General features: G+C 34.6%; 1 long non-coding RNA gene and 1 other non-coding gene across 5 annotated transcripts in view; both read left to right on the top strand.

Moving 5' to 3' along the window:
• The window catches only part of LOC140598691 (uncharacterized), a 152,043-nt gene that overhangs the window by 2,589 nt on the left and 133,247 nt on the right, over window positions 1-16,207 (top strand). The window lies entirely within an intron of this gene.
• Window positions 11,803-11,904, top strand: LOC112908624 (U6 spliceosomal RNA). The gene has a single exon (XR_003232956.1). It is a non-coding gene; the product is annotated as a U6 spliceosomal RNA (small nuclear RNA).

Raw genomic sequence — 16,207 nt, 5'->3', positions numbered from 1 at the left:
ACTGCCCTGCCCCCCTCCCTCCCTTCATCCTCCTGAAGCTGTCTTCCTTGGTTCTCAGCCCCTACCTTCCCACACCCTTGTTGGCCATGACCTCTCTGTCTTGCCTTTTGCCATGCTTCTCTTCTTTCTCCTCCTTCCTGGATGGGAACAGTTTTGCCTTTGGTTCTTCATCTTTCTTCAAGTACTATATTCCTTTCTTAAAAATAAAAAAAATGTAAAAGAAGAAAGAAAAAGAAAAATGCTAAAAATAACTGTAGTAAAAAAAAAAGCACTTTCACTGTTTTTTTTTTTTAATTTGTATTTGTTTATTTGAGAGAGAATGAGCATGAAGCAGACTCCCCACTGAGCGGGGAGCCCCATGCAGGGCTTGATCCCAGGCCTCTGGGATCATGACCTGAGCTGAAGGCAGACACTTAACCGACGGAGCCACCCAGGCGCCCCATCAGAGCACTGTTAAAAAAAAACAACTATATATCTAAAAAGTCAGATATATCCTTCCCAAATCACACACCGTCCTCCTTTTCTCTGATTTCATCTCTGGAGGTGACCACCATGAAGAGATTGGTGCATAGCTATCACATATATCCTCATGTCTCCATAGGCACATGCAAATTTTTTTAAACTAAAAATGTAATAATTTCTCTGACCTGTCTTTTTAAAGTGCAGTGCAATCACATATTCTAGATTACTAGCTACAAACAACTGATTCTTTTCAATGGCTGTGTAGTTTGTAATTTATTCTACCATTCTTCCATTGTTAGATATTTGGTAACTTCAACTTTTTATTGTAAAAAGTGTTGCCATGATTATCTGTGCATGTACCTTAGGATAGACCGTTAGAAATGGCATTGTTGGGTCAGTGGGAATAAGAACGAAACTTTTGATAGATCACTGCCAAATTGCTCCCCAAAAATGTTATGGAAGAAAGTCTTAGAAGTCTGAGAAGTGAGTCCTAAGGTAGGTAAATATTCCCAAAGTATTTAGCAATACACACTCCTACTAACATACAGTCCTGCCTAGGACGTTCTCTCACGTTCTTGCCCCCCCTGGGTTTATCAATCTGATTTTTGCCAGTCTGGTAAGTGAAATATGGTGTCTTGTTGTTCTAATTCACAGTCTCCTGACCTCTTAGGAGGTTGAGTCCATATGTTTATTATTTGAATTTTTTTCTTATGCTGTAGTTGTTCAATCCTGTGCCTATTTTTCTTCTGGTATGTTTTAAATATAATCTTTGAGGTCTCTGTAACTATTATACATATTATATTAACACGTAGTGAAAACTATTGTAAACATTTCTCTGTCCTATTTCTCTTGATTTTGTTTAGAGACTATGTCACTGCACCTAAGTTTTGTGTTTTCATCTAGTCAAATCTGTCCACTATATTCTGCTAAGGCTCTGGGTTTTCTGTATTGCTTCTCTGCTTCTAACATTGCTAATTTTTAAAAAATAGATCTTTAATTATCCTAGGAATTATTTTTAAATATATAGATATTAAATTTATTGCATTTATAAATATTATAAATACCACCATATATTAATATAATTAATATTCAATTATATATTTAAATAAAATAGAAGCAACACATTAACACATTACATATTCTTATATTGAATATAATATGTGAATTATACACATTAAATATATTTTCATTTATAAATATTATAAATATTAATTTTCTTCTGAATGCATAATCAATGATCCCATCACTCTTTATTGAAAAATCTATGATTTCTCCAATGATTTCTAATGTCAATATAATACATTACATTTACATATATATTTCTATGTATTCTAGGCACTACTCTGTCTTGTTTGACCTACTAATTTGCGTGCCAATAATGCATGATTTTGATAACTATTGTAAAAATAGCATATTATATTCCTATTAGTGCAAATACTTTATCACAGTCTTTCCTCTTAAAATGTTCTTGATAAATGTGAGATAGATAGATATAGATATATTTGAATTTACCATCTCAACTAACAGGGAGCTAAATAAGGGGCTGCTGCATCCTAGGACCCTGGAATCATGATCTGAGCCAAAGGCGGATGCTTAACCAACTGACCCACCCAGGTGCCCAATATATTTCTTTTTTCTTTCTTTTTTTAAGGATTTTATTTATTTATTCATGAGAGACACAGAGAGAGGCAGAGACATAGGCAGAGGGAGAAGCAGCCTCCCCACAGGGAGCCCAATGTGGGACTCGTTCCCCGGACACAGGATCATGCCCTGAGCCGAAGGCAGACACTCAACCACTGAGCCACTCAGGCTATCCCTATTTATTTTTTCATAAAGTTTTAGAATCAATTTGTTCAAATTAAAAAAAATTCTTTGGCATGACATTGCATTTATTTATTAATTTTTAAAAAATGTATAGCATTTGAAACATTAGTTCTTCCACCCAGGAATTATGTCTCTGTGTTTATTTAGATCTTTTAAAAATATTCCTCAAATTTTTCTTGAATCTTACTATGTCATTTCACTTTTATTGCACAATAATTTGCTTAATCATACCATCTTATGAACATTTCAGTTGTTCCCAAACTTATACTGTTATAAATAATACTACAGGGGACATGTCTGTGGAAAGCAACTTTGCCTTTGGGGGACTTATTTCCTTCGCCTAAGATCCCAGTGAGACATAATTAAGCCAAAGAGCATGCACATTTTTATGGTCCTTGAGATATAAAAGCTTATCCTGATGGCTTCAACTGTTAATATTCCTTCTGTCACAATCTACACTCAATAAAGCACAAATATCTTTTTATCCCTTTCCACTGTTAATATTCCAGGTCATGCCTTCATCATTTCTCATTTCTTTTCTTCCATAGCTTCCCTGCTGGATGGCCTCCCTCTCACCAGCCTCGTCCGTGTGAAACTCAAATGTTTCCCTGCTGAATCTGATTAGATTAGATTGAAGTTAAAGGTCTTTGCTCCTGCTGATCTTACTGGTTTTGGGAGTAGTAGTTCAATAAATCTTTACAGTGTGTTTGAATCCCATCTTCCCTTCTTGGCATTAATATAATTAATATTCAATTATAATATATCTAAATAAAATATAAGTAAGCAACAATTAACATATTATTATATTAAATATAATTTGTGAATTATGCACATTAAGTATAATATTTTTCATTTATAAATATTATACATATTAATTTTCTCACCTACTCAAAACTGTATCCCTTCCTGATCTTCATATTCAAAGTTACTTTCTTCTGAAACCTTTCTCTGATCCCTCCAACTCAGAAGGTGGTTGCTTGCTTCTATCTGCTTGCTTCTATCAAGTGGGTTTGTAATACACTCCTCTGTTCTACCTCTGAGCATCATTGTGAGGCTGATATGAGCTGACATGTGTACATGCATTTGGTAAATTATAAACCATGTGTAAATAAAAGGCACTACTATTATTAGTATTAGACAATGTTTCCTTCCTTTCAAGGAAACCCTTACTAGTTGATAAGCATTCAGGCTAAGTACAATGAGTGTTTATGAACATGGGAATGGAAATTTTTTTCTCCATGTGGAAGATGCTAAGAGAGCTGGTCTGTTGACTGATGAAGATCTATATCTCCTAACCTCAAGGAGGAAAACTGAGAATGCTGAATAGAATGCAATGGTTGTTAAGAGTCTGAAAGAGGTGCAAGGGTGTCTTTAGGCTATTGCATATGCATCTTGCCACCCAAAGTGTGGTCCTTAGACCAGCTGCATTGGCATCATCACCTGGGAGCTTATTAGGAATGCAGGATCTCAGGCTCAACCCTCACCTTCTGAATCTGACTTTGTATTTTGATAAGATCTGCTGATTCAGGGCTAGATAGAGTTCATAAAGCCCAAGTGACAGTAAAGTGAGTGTTCTCTGGAAGTGCCTAATTAGTACTGGGGGAAAAATTGACTGGCTTATATGCTTTCTCCATCTCTATCTTACATGTGTTTTGGGGAAGGGATGGAGGGAGATGTAGGGACAGCCAGATGTTACAAATTCTACTTCCCAGATTGTAAAACTGAGAAATCATATGATTGGGAACATCTTACCAACCATCTTACCAACCATCTTACCATCTTACCACTTACTGCCAGATACATTTCCGACTATGTTTCTGATACATGGTGAATATTTGTTTTATTGTATTTTAAGTTGTAGTAAGAGCACTTAACGTGAGATCTACCCTCTTAACAAAATTTTAAGTGTACTATCCAATATTGCTAACTATAGACCCAATGTTACACAGCAGCTCTCCTGGAACTTATTCACTTTGTAGAACTGAAACTTCACACCCTTTTAACAATGACAGCACATTTTCTCCTCCCTCCAGCTCCTGGAAACTACCATTCTAGTCTCTGGTTTTATGAGTTTGACTTTTTTTTTTAAGATTTATTTAGGAGAGAGAGAGAGAAAGCATGCACACATACCTGCATGCGTGTGTGAGGTGAGGGGAGCAGAGGGAGAGGTAGAGAATCGCAAGCAGATTCCCCACAGATTCCAGACCCCAAATGCAGGGCTGGCTCCCAGAACCCTGAGATATGGTCTGATGCAAAATCAAGAGTCAGATGCTTAACTTACTGAACCACCCAGGCATCCCTATGAGTTTACTATTTTAGATACCAAATATAAATAGAATCATGCAGTATTTGTCTTTCTGTGACTGGGTTATGTCCCTTAGCATCATGTCCTCTAGGTTCATCCATGTTCTCGCATATTGCAGGATTTCCTTTTTAAAAGGCTATATAATATCCTACTGTATGTACATACTACATTACATTTTCCTTATGCATTCATTTGTCCATGGATACTTAGGTTGTTCCCGTATCTTGGCTATTGTGACTACAGTACTGCACAGATACCTCTTCAAGACCCTCATATCAATTTTTGGGACAGATACCCAAAGTGGGATTGCTGGGATCATATGTTAGTTCTATCTTCAATTTTTTGAGGAACCTTCATACTATTTTCTGTAAGCAGCTACACTATTTTGCATTCCTACCAACAGCACACAAACATTCTCTGTGTAGTCCCTTGGGATCCTTTTTACTTCCCTTGTGTCAGGTAATATTTCCCCCTTTCATTTATAATATTATTCATTTAATTCTTCTCTCTCTTTTTTCTTAGTCCAGCTAAAGGTTTGTCTGTTTTATTTTAAAAAAAAACAAACAAACTTGATTTTGTTGATTTTTTCTATTTGTTTTTCTGTTCTCTATCTCATCAATTTTTTTTCTTTATTCTCCATTATTTATTCCTTACGTTAACTCTGGGCTTAGTTTTTATCTTCTTTTTCTAGTTCCTTGAGATTTAAGGTTGGTTTTCTTTCTTTCTTTTTTTTTTTTTTTAGATCTTCTTTAATGCAGGTTTATCACCATAAACTTCCCTTCTAACTCTCCTTTTGCTGCATCTCATAAATTTTTGTATGTTATACTTTTATTTTCATTTGTCTTAAGTCCTTTTCTGGTCTCTCTTTTGATATCATCTTTGACCCAATCGTTGTTCAAGAGTGTGTTACTTAATTTCCACTTATTTGTGAATTTCTAGTTTTCCTTCTATTATTGATTCCTAGATACATCCCATTGTATTTTTGAAAAGATATTTGGTATGATTTTGGTATTCTTAAAATTGAAATTAAGACTAGTTTTGTGACCTAACATATGCTCTTTCCTGAAGAATCCCATGTGTGCTTGAAGAGAATGTGTATTTTACTGCTATTGAATGGAATGTTCTATATATTTCTGTTAGGTTCATTTGGGCTATAGTGTTGTCTAGGTCTCTATTTCCTTAGTACTATTCTGTCTGGATATTCTGTCCATAATTGAAAATGGGCTATTATGTCTTTTACTAATATTGTGTTACCATCTATGTCTCCCTTCAGATCTGTCAACATTTGCTTTATATATTTAGGTGCTCTGTTGTCATGTGATTATGTATTCAAAATTGTTATATCTTCTTGATGAATTTATCCTTTTATTATTACATAATGTCCTTCTTTGCCTCTAGGGACAATTTTTTACTTGGAGTCTATTTTGTCTGATATAAGCATGGCCATCTCTGTGCTTTTTTTTTTTTTACCATTTGTATGGAATATCTTTATCAATCTTGATCATCCCTTCACTTTTAACCTGTTTGTCCTCAACTATAAAGTAAATCAGTTGTAGATAGCATATAGTTGGTTCTCTCTTTTTTTTAAAAAAAGATTGATTGAAGAGTTTATCCATTTATGTTAAAGTAATTATTGATATGAAAGGATTTACTATTGACATTTTCCTAATTATTTTTGTCTGTCTTGTAGCTCTTTTGTGCCTCATTTTCTCTCTTGGTTTCTTTCCTTTGAATTTTGTTGATTTTTTTTTGTAGTAATACTTTTTTAACTTCTGTCTCTTTGATTATCTTTTATAGATTTTTTTGTGGTTACCATGAGGCTTACATAAAACATTTTATGTTTATGAGTCTGTTTTAAACAGATAACATTACTTCTATAGTACATAAAAACTCTACAGTTTGACCTCCCCCCATATGCTTTATTGTGACTATTTATATCTTTTTATAGTGTGTATCCATTATCAAATATTTGTAATGATCATTATCCTTAATACTATTCTCTAACCTTTTATATTAAAATAAAAAATGATTTATGTACCACCATTACAGTATTACAGTATTGTGTATTTGTCCACATATTTGTTTTTACTAATGAGTTTTTTTTTTCTTTTTTTTCTAATGAGTTTTATACTTTCATATGCTTTCTTATTGCTGTTTGGTGTCCTTTCATTTAAACTTGAGGAACTCATTTTAGCTCTGCGCAAACTGCTAACAATTTAATTTAATTTAATTTAATTTAATTATTGAGGTGAACATAAATCAACTATTCTGAAGTGTACAATACAGTGTCATTTTTTATATTCACAATGGTGTGCAACCATTACCTATGTCTACTTCCCAAACGTTTTATCACCTCCAAAGGAGAACCCATATACAACCATTAAGCACACATCCCCCTCCTCCCAGTCCTTGGGAGCCAATCTGCTGTTTCTATAGATTTACTTATTCCTTTTGTTTCATATTAATGGAATCACACAATATGTGACATTTTGGCTTTTTTCACATAGCACACTTTTTTTTTAGGGTTATCCATGTATCATTGTTTCATTCCTTTTTATGGCTGAATAATATGCAACATTTTGTTTATCCATTCATCTGCTGATGGCCATTTGAGTGGAGTTCAACTTTTGGCTATTGTGAGTAAATTGCTTGACTTTTCCCCCCACTTTCCTCTGCAAAGTAGGAATAATAATTCCTTACTCTCAGGGTCATTGTGAAGACTGGAACTAATACAGATCATATGTCCGGCTCACTAAATAAAAGCTCTTGGAACCATTTTTGTGTGTGTGGGATTGGAGAGAAAGAGCTATTAAAATAGACCTTTGGTTGATTTGCAGACAAGATGAACATTCCTATTTTTTTAAACATTCTTAAGGACCTACCAGTTCTGTTCATCTTACCCCATCTTCCTGTCCATATTTGGGTTACAAATCTCATTTTCAGGTCTCCTTACAACTGAAATTATTCATCTTTTTGTTATTTATCTTTACCTATCTGCTTTCTTTTTTCCTCCTAGTTTTGTTCATTCAGTTTTTTTCATTCATTCATCCATCCATCAGCCATTACGAGTTTCAGTTTTAGATGCTGGATTATGACAGGAAAAAAATTAGATTCAGTCTGAGATGTCTTCCATGGTATTTTATTCTGGAGTTGGGGAGAGGAGAGACTAAAAACAAACCGTATGTCAGGGAGTGGTATATGCTGAGAAGTAAAACAAAGCAGAGAAGTGGGGTAGAAAATTGAGCAGAGTTCTAAATGAGGACTCTGGGATGCCTTTCTGAAAGAAGTCTCCTTTTGGGAGGGAAGAGGAAAGTCACTGGGGCATTGAGCAACATGGCATGAGCTGACTTTCATGTTGAGTAGATCACCCTGCCTGCTGCCATGCTATTGACAATTGATAATGCTATTGACAGTTGTCATCTCTTTCTCCTTCTTTGGTTCCTGTCTCTGAGATTTCGCTTCATGAGCCCTTCCTGAGAGTTCACTTTGTTGATGAAATCTTTCAGAATCAGCTTTATAAGCTAGGACCATCCCTTTCTCCTTATTCCACCTCTTACCTTTTTGAGGAAGAAGGAAAATGCCACACAAAGGAAGCTTTCACCACTGACTTCACCATCTCAGCAGTCTCAGGTGACAAGGATCTGTAGCTGGAGGCCACTGCTTCCTTCCTGGTTCCAGTGAAGACTTCCTTGATCTTTGTCTTCACTGGGGCTTAAGGTGTGAGAATTAGGGAGAATCTTACAAGTCTTTTCTAGAGAAAGACTACCTTTTTGTCTTTGCCAATGTGCATTTTCCTGACTAAATTCAGAAATAAGGAAGGTTATTTTTGGTAACAGAAATGAAAAATCAACAAATATCCAGTTCTTCTGAAGATTCGGATTTGGGAATTCTGTACCTAGTTCCCCCTCCCCTACCTTCTCCCATGGGCATTCCATCTACATTCAGGATAATGTGGCATGGTGAAGAGAGCATTGTACTAGGACTTAGAAGGTCTGAGTCTTAGTCTGGACTCATACCAGCTAACCATGGGTGTGTTAGTGGATGGGTGTGTTAAGATAAAAAAACTTGCCTTGAAAATTCCCTGAGTAGACAAAACCAGTTAAGTCATACAAATAAAACTTAATTTAGCTTATTTTTTTTCAAGACTAACTAGATCTGGGTCATTTTTTGCTTGTGCCCCTAAAAATCATAAGCAAAACTTAAACTGCTTCTCAAGATTGATATGAGGTAGCCATTGACCAATAAAGGAAACTCTAATACTATAACCAATCGCTGTGAAGAATAAAATCAATGCTTTCTCATGATATAAGCCACTTTATAACAATATATATCCCTGAGCCTCTTACCATGTTTTGGTTTGAGTGCTCCTGGTTTGCAAATTGTCTTTTTGGTGTGTGCACAATTAATTTTATTAAGAGCTACTTCAGTGATTCATTCATTTTACTTCTGTTACCTCTGAACTTCTGACACGTAGTAGAACAGAATGAATGAATAATATGAGCTCCAGAGTCAAACTAGCAAGTTTGAGTGTGTGGCACCACAACTTACTGACTATATGTAATTAGGCAAATTATTTAACTTCTATGTTTCATATTGTCCTCATCTATAAAAGGAATAATAACTGTACTTACCTAACAGAACTGCTTGAGTATTAAAATGAGGTAATTGTACTAAAGCACTTAGAACAGGCTCGGGTGTGCTTTTATGTTTATGATTAGTATAATTGTTGGCAAGTCAATCATCCAAGTTATGTTCGAGTGCTTGTGATCGCATATGAAATGTCTTATGGATCTGATAATGTTTGGCAGAGGAAAATGAGGCAAGTGAGTTGGTTTTATTCAATTATACAAAGGATTGCCATATGAAAGAGATACTTCTGAGTTGCTTAGAAAGTTCTTTGGAGTTTAATTCAAAATAATGGGGAACTTTTAATATAATCAATGGGGCCTGAGAATTGGAATGACCATTTTGCAAAGCAGTGAGGTTTCCATCACTGAGAGAGTTTAAGCAAAGATGGGTTCTCTGTTTGTTTTGGTTTGGTTCTCTGTTTGAGTTAGCATACAAGGGATTCCCTTCTCTAAAATGTGACTGTAAAAAAAAAAAAGTATAAGTCTTTTCTCATCATAAAAACCCCCAAATTATTTCTCAATCCCCTTTATTCTCTTACTGTTCTTTTGATCCCTTCCCTTCCTTAAGGGAATAGATAAGTGATTACCAAACAGGTATGATGGTATCAGTGGTGGTCAAGGCTGCTAGAGCCATTTTTTAGAATGAGAAAACAAATGCCAAAAGACAATTGCATTGTGCTGTAAGCAGCCAATGAAAAGGCCCGAATAAGCTAATGACTTGGGAATATGAAAGCACCCAAGGCGTCCCTGAAGCCTGACAGTAAGATTTAATTAATAATGGGAAACCGTGCAAGTCAATATAGAAAGCTTACTTTATTTTTTATTTTTAGAAGGCTTAATTAAAAAAAAATCCCCTATATGAGTGTTGGTAGAAGTTCTGAAATGTTCACACACAACCCCTGACACCTCTGTCAGCTTCTCTGTCTGCTTGCTATTACCACATTTCCTGACTTTAAATAACATGGTATACTTTTGAATCAGGTTTCCAAGATACACAACCCTCAATCAGTATTATATGGTTAGAGAACAAAATGGTGAGGCTAAAAGTGTCTACTTATATATGCCTCTTATATCTCAGATCTCCTCCATGAATCTCCTGTCTTTTTCTGCTGTCAGAGCAGCTTTAAAGGAATACATAGATATGATAGGTGCCTTAAACAGCAATTTATCCCTCCTGGTTCTGGAAGCTGGATGTCTGAGATCAGGGTGTCAGCATGTGGGAGAGCTCTGGTCACAGCTCTCCTCCTCATTCATAAACGATGGCTACCTTCTTGCTGTATCCCTACATGGCAGAAAGAGCATTGATTCCCTTCCTTTCATTATAAGGTCACTAATCTCATCCTGTGGGATTCATTTTTATGACTTCATTTAAACCTACTTCCCTCCCAAAAGCCCATCTCCAAATACCATCATATTGGAGATTAAGGCTTCGACATGTGAATTTGGGATGATACAAACATTTATTCCATTGCAGTGGTCTACTTACTCTTGCTTCTGGGTCTTTACACTTACTGCTTCCCTTCCCTGAAGCATCCTTTGTCTTCCATATCCACATATCTTTCTCCCCTACTGCATCAGGCTGTTCCTCAAATGGGGCTTATTTCCTATCAGTGAGGCCTTCCCAGATCTTCCCATTTAAAATTCTCTCCCCCATGGCCCTCTCTCACTTCTTTTCCTATTTGTGTTTTATCATAAAATGTATCATCTTTTATAATTTGAGTTACCCCAGAAGTAGACTTTGTGCCAAGAATTCAAGTATAAGTGGTTTCTTGGGAGGTGCTCTAAAGTTACTCACTCAGGTGGAGAAGAAGCTGGGCTATTTTTACACCAACTTCCATTAGTCATTGGCTGTAGGAGTCTTGAGGATGGAGTACTAATTTTTGCTTCTCCTCAAGGTGGGAAAATAAGCCTTCTTTGACTTTGGGAAGAGTCTCATGGCAAAGACATGCAGATCTTGACTCCTGGAATAGGAGAAAGCACACCAAAGTGATGATATGACATGATATGATATGATATGATATGATATGATATGATATGATATGATATATTCAGGATTATGGGTAGGGCACTGATAATATCTGCTATACCATGTGACATGCCATATAGTTTATAGAGATATATCATATGTATCACAAATTATATATAACACGTGTGTGTGTGTGTGTGTGCGCGTGTGTGTGTGTATGTATTCCCAATTCCAGAATGTAAGCTCTATGGGGTCAAGAATTCTTGTCTATTTAGTTCTCTGCTGAACTTAGAACAATACCTGGCAACCTGGCACATGCTAGTGTTGAATAAATACCTGTGGAATGAATTCATGATCTAGATCAGATATTTTAAATTGTGCATTGTGACCCACTTAGCAGGTCATGAAATTAATTTAATGGCCACCAGCAATAAAGAGAGAGAAAAGAAGTATACTGCAGGTGGTAAGGGTAAATACTGTTTTATAAAATGTTGCACTTCAATACAGTGATTTAATGTACATATTATAATTATTAAATTAAAATAAGATATATAAATTAAATTTATATTAGGTCCTGTAATACAGTTTACTTTTCACTCAGGGTTGTCATTTTTGACAATTGCTGATCTATTTTTCACTTGTAATTTTAAGGATACAGAGAAGATTAGCATGGCCCCTGTGCAAGGATGACATGTATTCATGAAAGGTTCCATACTTCTAGAATGCATTTAACCTTAAATGACTATCAGCTAAAATAGACTGCCATATATATATATATATATATATATATATATATATATATATATATATCGTGATAACAACAAACTAAACACCTATAATGGAGACACAAAAAACACAGCAATAAACAAACATAACACTAAAGAAAACCATCAAACCACAAGGGAAGGAACCAAGAGAAGAAGGAAGGAGCAGAGAACTACAAAAGCAACCAAAAAACACTTAATACAATGGCAATAAATATATACCTATCAATAATTACTTTAAATGTAAATGAACTAAATGCTGCAATCAAAAGACATAGGGTGATTGAATGGATAAAAGAACCCCAGGCCCATCTCTGTGCTGCCTATAACAGACTCACTTCAGATCTAAAATACACACAAACTGAGATTAAAGGGGTAGAAAAGAATATTCCATGTAAGTGGAAACATAAAGAAAGCTGACGTCGCAATAGCAATATCATATCAAATAATATCAGACTTTAAAACAAAGAGTGTAACGAGACAAAGAAGAGTATTACATAATGATAAAGGGCTCAATCCAAGAACAGGTTGTAACATTCATACATATTTATGCACTCAAATTAGGAGCACTGAAATGTATAAAGCAAATATTAACAGACATAAAAAGAGAAGTTGATAGTAACACAATTAGTAGTGGGGGACTTAAAACCCCCCACTTATACCAATGGATCAATTATTCAGACAGAATTAATAAGGAAACATTGCCCTTAAATGACACATTAGACTAGATGAACTTAATATACATAGGACTTTCATCCAAAACCTGCAAAACACACATTATTTTCAAGTATATATGAAACATTTTCCAGGATAGATCATATGTCTGACCACAAAACAAGTCTTAATAAATGCAAAAAGATTAAAATCAGATCAAGCATCTTATCTGGCCACAAAGCAATCAATTACAAGATGAAAATTGGAAAAAACACAAACGTGGAACATAAACGACATGTTTCTAAACACACAATGAAGCAGTCAAAGGGGAAATCAATGAAGAAACGAAACAAAAAATACCTTGAGACAAATGAAAATGGAAACATAATTTTCCAAAATCTATGGGATGTAGGAAAAACAATTAAAGAAAAAAGTTCATAGTGATACAGACCCACCTCAAGAAACAAGAAAAATCTCAAATAATAAACTTTATACATAACAAACAAACAAAAACCAAAAACAAACAAACAAAACCCAAAGGTAATACAAGGAAGAAAATAATAGAGATCATAGCACAAATAAATGAAATAGACTTAAGAAATAGAAAATATCAATGAAACTAAAAGTGGTTCTTTAAAAAAAAAAAAAAGAAGAAGATGATGAACCTCTTTCCAGACTCATCAAGGAGAGAAAGCAAAAGATCCCAAATAAATAAAATTAAAAAATGAAAGATATGTTACAACTGATACCACAGGAAAAAATCATAAGAAAATACTATGAACAATAATACACCAAGAAATTGCAAACCTAGTAGAAGTGGATAAATTCCTAGAAACACAAAACTTACTAAGATCGAATGACAAGGAAACAGGAAATCTGAAAAGATTGATTCCAAGCAATGAAACTGAATTGACACTTTAAAAGTTTCTCAAAAACCCAAAGTCCAGGACCAGAGAGTATTATAGATGAATTCTGCCAAACATTTAAAGAAGAGTTAGTATCAGTCCTTTTCAAATTATTTCAAAAAATTGAAGAGGAAAGAGCACTTCTAAACTCATTTCATGAGACCAGCTTTATCCTGATATCAAAACCAGACAAAGACACCACAAAAAAAGAAAACTACAGGCCAATATCTCTGGTGAATATAAATGCAAAAATGTTCAACAAAATATTAGCAAACTGAATTTCAGCAATATGTTAAAAGTATCATACACAATCATCAAGTGGGATTTATTCCAGGGATGCAAGAGTGATTCAACATCTGCAAATTAAGCAACATGATACACCACATAAACAAAATGAAGGATAAAAATCATATGATTATCTTAATAAAAACAGAAAAAGCATTTGACAAAAATTTAGCATCCATTTATGATTAAAAACTCTCAACAAAGTGGATATAGAAGGAATGTATCTCAATATAATAAAGATCATATATGACATACTCACAGCTAATATCATCCTCAATGGTGAAAAGCTGAAAGCTTTTCCTCTAAGATCAGGAACAAGAGGAGGATGCCCACTCTTAACACTTTTATTCAACATGGTATGGACATCTTAGTCACAACAATTAGGCAAGAAAAAGAAATAAAAAGTATGGAGATTGGAAAGGAAGAAGTAAAACTATCAGTATTTGCAGATGACATGATACTTTATGTAGAAAATCCTAAAAAGTCCATGAGAAAACTATTAGAACTAATACATAAACTCAGTAAAGTCAAACGATGCAAAATTAATATACAGAAATCTCTTGTGTTGCTATACACTAATAATGAGCTATTAGAGAAATTAAGAAAACAATCCTATTTATAACTGCATCGAGTTAAAAAATGGGCAGAAGACATAACTAGACATTTTTCGAAAGAAAACATCCAGATGGCTAACAGACACATGAAAAGATACTTAACATCACTCATCATCAGGGAAATACAAATAAAAACCACAAGGAGATACCACCTCACACCTGTCAGAATGGCTTAAAATTAACAACACAAGAAACAACAAATGTTGATGAGGATGCAGAGAAAGGGGAAGCTTTTTACACTGTTGGTGGGAATGCAAACTGGCACAGCCACTCTGGAAAACAGGTAGTTCTTAAAAAAGCTAAAAATAGAACTACTCTATAATCCAGTAATTGCACTACTAGATATTTATCCGAAGGATAAAAAAATACTGATTTGAAGGAATACATGCACCCTGATGTTTATAGCAGCATTATCAACAATTATGGAAATAGCACAAGTGTCCATCGACTGATGAATGCATAAAAAAATTGTAGATTATATATTAATATACATATAGAAATATTACTCAGCCATTGAAAAGAATGGAATCTGGTCGCTTGCAATGATGTGGCTAGAGCTTGAGAATATTATGCTAAGTAAAATAACTCAGTCTGAGAAAGACAAATAGCATATGATTTAACTCATGTGTAGAACTTAAACAAAACAGATGAACATGTTTGGGGGAAAAAAGAGAAAGGCAAACCATAAAACAAACTCTTAACTCTAGAGAACAAACTGAGGATTGCTGAAGGGGAGGTCCTCGGGAGATGGGATAGATGGGTGATGGCTATTAAGAAAGCATTTGTGATGAACACATGGTATGGACATCTTAGTCACAACAATTAGGCAAGAAAAAGAAATAAAAAGCATCAGGATTGAAAAAGAAGAAGTAAAACTATCAGTATTTGACAGATGTGAATGATGAATCCCTGAATCCTATGCCTGAAATGAATTACTCTATGTTATCTAACTGGAACTTAAATAAAATTTGGAAGAAAAAGAAGAATAAAATACCTACTAATAAATTTAACCAAGGAGGTGAAAGACCTGTACTCTGAAAACTGTGACACTGATGAAAGAAATTGAAGACAAGTTCTTCAATTAATAAATGGAAATAAGTGGAAATAAGTAAATAAATGAAAAGATATACTATGCTAATGGATTGAAAGAACTAATATTGTTAAAATGTCCATATTACTTAAAGCCATCTTTAGATCCAGTGCAATCCCCATCAAAATACCAAAGGTGTTTTTCACAGAACTAGAACAAGGAGTGCCAAAATTTGTATGAACCACCAAAGACTTTGAATAGCCAAAGCAATCTTGAGGGAGAACAAGAATGCTGGAGGTCTCATGCTCCCTGATTTCCAACTATATTACAAAGCTGTAGTAATCAAAACAGTATGCTACTGGCATGAAAACAGACATATAGATCAATGGAATAGAATAGATTCTAGAAATAAGACCACTCATATATAGTCAATTAATATATGACAAAGATGGCAAAAATATACACTGGAGAAGGCAGTCTCTTCCATAAATGATGTTGGGAAAACTGGACAGCTACATGCAAAAGAATGAAGCTGGACCACTTTTTTACACTACATAGAAAAATAAATTTGAAATGGATGAAAGATTTGAATGTAAGACCTGAAACCATAAAATTCCTGGAAGATAACATAGGTAGCTATTTATGACACTAGTCTAAGCATTATTACTATTATTTTTTGGCCCAGTCTTTTCAGTTAAGGGCAACAAGAGCTAAAATAAAGAAATGGACTTACATCAAACTAAAAAGCTTTTGCACAGTGAAGAAAACCA

The sequence above is a fragment of the Vulpes vulpes genome, chromosome 4 (assembly GCF_048418805.1).
Source record: "Vulpes vulpes isolate BD-2025 chromosome 4, VulVul3, whole genome shotgun sequence".
NCBI classification, from domain to species: Eukaryota; Metazoa; Chordata; class Mammalia; order Carnivora; family Canidae; genus Vulpes; species Vulpes vulpes.
This window is presented reverse-complemented; position numbering and strand designations above follow the sequence as displayed.